This window comes from Schistocerca serialis, unplaced genomic scaffold (genome assembly GCF_023864345.2).
Source record: "Schistocerca serialis cubense isolate TAMUIC-IGC-003099 unplaced genomic scaffold, iqSchSeri2.2 HiC_scaffold_271, whole genome shotgun sequence".
In the NCBI taxonomy this organism is placed as follows: domain Eukaryota; kingdom Metazoa; phylum Arthropoda; class Insecta; order Orthoptera; family Acrididae; genus Schistocerca; species Schistocerca serialis.
In genome coordinates this window covers 40,001-45,000 of record NW_026047840.1, presented here as the reverse complement: position 1 = coordinate 45,000, position 5,000 = coordinate 40,001, and the positions used below count along the sequence as shown (strand labels likewise).

At 62.6% G+C, this 5,000-nt stretch overlaps 1 pseudogene; it reads left to right on the top strand.

Annotated features, from left to right (window-relative positions):
• The window catches only part of LOC126444530 (large subunit ribosomal RNA), a 7,963-nt pseudogene that overhangs the window by 990 nt on the left and 1,973 nt on the right, over positions 1-5,000 (top strand).

The window sequence follows — 5,000 nt, the reverse complement described above, 5'->3', positions numbered from 1 at the left end:
GTAATGAAAGTGAAGGTCTCGCCTTGCGCGGGCCGAGGGAGGATGGGGCTTCCCCGCCCTTCACGGGGCGGCGGCCTCCGCACTCCCGGGGCGTCTCGTCCTCATTGCGAGGTGAGGCGCACCTAGAGCGTACACGTTGGGACCCGAAAGATGGTGAACTATGCCTGGCCAGGACGAAGTCAGGGGAAACCCTGATGGAGGTCCGTAGCGATTCTGACGTGCAAATCGATCGTCGGAGCTGGGTATAGGGGCGAAAGACTAATCGAACCATCTAGTAGCTGGTTCCCTCCGAAGTTTCCCTCAGGATAGCTGGTGCTCGTACGAGTCTCATCCGGTAAAGCGAATGATTAGAGGCCTTGGGGCCGAAACGACCTCAACCTATTCTCAAACTTTAAATGGGTGAGATCTCCGGCTTGCTTGATATGCTGAAGCCGCGAGCAAACGACTCGGATCGGAGTGCCAAGTGGGCCACTTTTGGTAAGCAGAACTGGCGCTGTGGGATGAACCAAACGCCGAGTTAAGGCGCCCGAATCGACGCTCATGGGAAACCATGAAAGGCGTTGGTTGCTTAAGACAGCAGGACGGTGGCCATGGAAGTCGGAATCCGCTAAGGAGTGTGTAACAACTCACCTGCCGAAGCAACTAGCCCTGAAAATGGATGGCGCTGAAGCGTCGTGCCTATACTCGGCCGTCAGTCTGGCAGTCATGGCCGGTCCTTGCGGCCGGCCGCGAAGCCCTGACGAGTAGGAGGGTCGCGGCGGTGGGCGCAGAAGGGTCTGGGCGTGAGCCTGCCTGGAGCCGCCGTCGGTGCAGATCTTGGTGGTAGTAGCAAATACTCCAGCGAGGCCCTGGAGGGCTGACGCGGAGAAGGGTTTCGTGTGAACAGCCGTTGCACACGAGTCAGTCGATCCTAAGCCCTAGGAGAAATCCGATGTTGATGGGGGCCGTCATAGCATGATGCGCTTTGTGCTGGCCCCCGTTGGGCGAAAGGGAATCCGGTTCCTATTCCGGAACCCGGCAGCGGAACCGATACAAGTCGGGCCCCTCTTTTAGAGATGCTCGTCGGGGTAACCCAAAAGGACCCGGAGACGCCGTCGGGAGATCGGGGAAGAGTTTTCTTTTCTGCATGAGCGTTCGAGTTCCCTGGAATCCTCTAGCAGGGAGATAGGGTTTGGAACGCGAAGAGCACCGCAGTTGCGGCGGTGTCCCGATCTTCCCCTCGGACCTTGAAAATCCGGGAGAGGGCCACGTGGAGGTGTCGCGCCGGTTCGTACCCATATCCGCAGCAGGTCTCCAAGGTGAAGAGCCTCTAGTCGATAGAATAATGTAGGTAAGGGAAGTCGGCAAATTGGATCCGTAACTTCGGGATAAGGATTGGCTCTGAGGATCGGGGCGTGTCGGGCTTGGTCGGGAAGTGGGTCAGCGCTAACGTGCCGGGCCTGGGCGAGGTGAGTGCCGTAGGGGTGCCGGTAAGTGCGGGCGTTTAGCGCGGGCGTGGTCTGCTCTCGCCGTTGGTCGGCCTCGTGCTGGCCGGCGGTGCAGGATGCGCGCGCCTGCGCGGCGTTCGCGCCCCGGTGCTTCAACCTGCGTGCAGGATCCGAGCTCGGTCCCGTGCCTTGGCCTCCCACGGATCTTCCTTGCTGCGAGGCCGCGTCCGCCTTAGCGTGCTCCTCCGGGGGCGCGCGGGTGCGCGGATTCTCTTCGGCCGCCATTCAACGATCAACTCAGAACTGGCACGGACTGGGGGAATCCGACTGTCTAATTAAAACAAAGCATTGCGATGGCCCTAGCGGGTGTTGACGCAATGTGATTTCTGCCCAGTGCTCTGAATGTCAACGTGAAGAAATTCAAGCAAGCGCGGGTAAACGGCGGGAGTAACTATGACTCTCTTAAGGTGGCCAAGTGGCGGCGGTGTGGCTGCATCCGGACTTGGCTTTTCGAAGTGCGGTCTTGATGTAGTCGTGCTGCTGCTGCGAGGTGCCTTCCTTGGGTTATGGTTACAGGGAGAGTGATGCGCAATACATGGGCCTAGCCCTCTTAGCCTCTCCTCTCCTGCGGTCTTCTCCCCTTCTCGTGGGCCCGCTGATTTTCGCAGAGTGGAAGACCGCACCAGGGGCTTGGGGGGGTTACCAGCCCCCCCTCGCACTATCCCTTTTTTTTTAGTTGGGGGCAGTATTCAGAGAAAAAGTGGTGGCCCTTCCGCTGAAGGTGCCACCCCAACTCCCCCAGCACCTAGCCGGCCAACCGGCCGTGCCGAAAATCTTGTAACTTTTGCAGCAGTATACGCCTGTAGTGAGTGCCACCGCAGCTTCACCACCAAGAACGGTCTCGGGGTCCATCGCCGCCGCCAACACCTTGCGGCCGCCAACGCGGAGATCGTCACGGAGAGGCATCGCGCGAGGTGGACGGAGGAAGAAGTCCTGTCGCTCGCCAAGGCAGAGGCCGAATTGTTCCTCGAGAGGGACGCCCGGTTCTTCTTTGTAAATCAAGAGCTCATCAGGATGTTCCCCGACCGAACGCTTGAGGCAATCAAGTGCCGACGGCGGCAAGCTGCCCACAAGCAGCTTGTCCGCCAATTCATGGAGGCGCTTGAGATCGGTCGGGGGGAAGAGCCGGCGTCCCGCCGGGGAGCAGCGAGCCCGCTGCCTGACGCGGGCGAGGCCGCTGCGCCGCCCGTCGACGCAGCCGAGGACTTCGCGGCCGACACCACCGGGCCGCCGCCGGAGGGGCCGACTGACGCCGCCATCTGGGAGCATCTGGCGGGGCTACCCGCTTCCGCCCAGCGTTTCTCTGCCCTGGATCGTGTCATAGGTCTGGGGCGGGGCACGCCGCCCGATGTCATCCTGGGCATGGTCCCGGATGCCCTTGCGTCGGTCGGGTCCAGAGGGGAGAGATCGATCACCAGGACACAGCGGCCGCGCCAACCATCGAAGCGGCCGCCTGCCGCGCCGCCGACGCAGAAGCGCAAGCGGCGCCGCTGGGAGTACGCGAGAACGCAGGATGCCTTCCGACGGTCGCGTGCACGTTGCGTGCGCGGCCTCTTGGATGGCACCCTGCTCCAGCCGCCACCTGCCATCCCTGGTCTGCTGGACTTCTGGGCGGACCTCTTCACCAAGAAGCCCATCTCCACCGCGGGCTTCATTCGTGACCGCCTCCTCCCGCACTCGGAGCCTGTCGCTCCCGAGTGCCTATGGGGGCCGGTCACACATGAGGAGGTCGCCGCCGCGTTGCCGCCCAGGGGATCAGCAGCCGGGCCGGACGGCCTTACCCCAGCGGAGTTGCGGCGCCTGCCGCACGAAGTCCTGGTGAAAGTGATGAATCTCTTCCTTCTGGCCCGCGCCCTTCCGGAACGCCTGCTTCGCGCGCGGACGTCCCTTCTCCCGAAAACGGCTGCACCAACATCCCCCGCTGACTTTCGCCCCATTACGGTCTGCTCGGTGTTGGCGCGGACCTTTCACAAGGTTCTCGCGTCACGCCTGATGCGCGCATGTGCTGTGGACGAACGTCAGCGGGCATTCATCCCTCGGGATGGGATGTTGGAAAATACCTTCATCTTGGACACTGCTCTCACCGACGCAGTTCGCTCCTGCCGCTCTGTCTTTGTGGCATCGATCGACGTATCTAAGGCATTCGATTCGGTAGATCATGCTGCCCTTCGCCCCGTGCTGAAGGCGCATGGCCTGCCGGATTGTTTTGTCGAGTATGTCGAGCGGTGCTACGAGGGCAGCACGACAGTGATAGCGGACGGCGCCGGCGTGGGCGTGTCTGTGCAGCCAGCACGGGGCGTTCGCCAGGGCGATCCCCTCTCCCCCCTCCTGTTCAACTTTGCGGTGGACTACGTTTTAGGCCAACTGCCCTCCCACATCGGAGCTCGGATCCTCGGTCGCAGAGTCAACGCTGCGGCCTTTGCAGATGACGTCTTGCTGTTTGCAGCGACCCCGAGGGGCTTGCAGTCCCTCATCGACGCAGCTACCGCAGCCCTCGCCCACCTAGGGCTGCAGATCAACGCCCGGAAGTGTTTCACCCTCGCCTTAGTCGCGTCAGGGCGCGAGAAGAAGGTGAAGGTGGACAGCAATGTCACCTTCACAGCAGGCAACACCACCATGCCTGCCCTGCGTGTGGGTGAAACCTTCCGGTACCTGGGGCTGCAATTTTCCACGGCGGGTCGCTGTGTCTTCAATCCACGTCGCCACCTGGTGGAGCAGCTTGACGTCATCTCCCGAGCTCCGCTGAAGCCGCAACAGCGCCTCCACGCTCTCACCAACGTACTTCTCCCTGGCCTGTACCACGGGCTGGCCCTCAGCCGCACCCGGGTGGGTGCTTTGAAGTCGGCCGACGTCACCATCCGGGCCGCCGTCAGGAGATGGTTCCGCCTTCCGGCGGACACCCCCCTGGGATACTTCCACGCTCCTGTTGCCCAGGGGGGCCTCGGCATTCCATCTTGCCGATGGATGGGTCCGACCCTCCGTCGGTCCCGTCTCCTGGCGCTGAAGAAGATAGGGCCAGCCTGCGACGGTGCAGGCATGGATGAGGTGCAGCGGGAGATCGAGGTGCTGGAGCGCCACCTAATGTGGGAGGGCCACCTCCTCAAATCGTCAACGCAGGTTGGGGAAATGTGGGCGGCGCGCCTACACATCGCCATTGACGGTGCGGCGCTGTCATCTTCTGCCGCCGTCAGTGGCCAACATCAGTGGGTCGCCGACACCAGTCGCCTGCTATCTGGGCGTGAATACATCGACGCCCTCCGCGCCCGCATCAATGCCTTCCCTACGAAGGCACGGCGCAGTCGCGGGCGGGAGGCGGACACCAGATGCCGCGCGGGGTGCCAGGCCGTGGAGACCGCCAACCACGTACTTCAGGCTTGCTTTAGGACGCACGGGTCCCGGGTCAAGCGCCATGACGCTGTAGTGCGTTATGTCGCCCGTGGACTCGCGCAGAGGGGCTTCAATGTCTCTGTGGAGCCCCACCTCCGAACACCTGAGGGCATCCGCAAGCCTGAC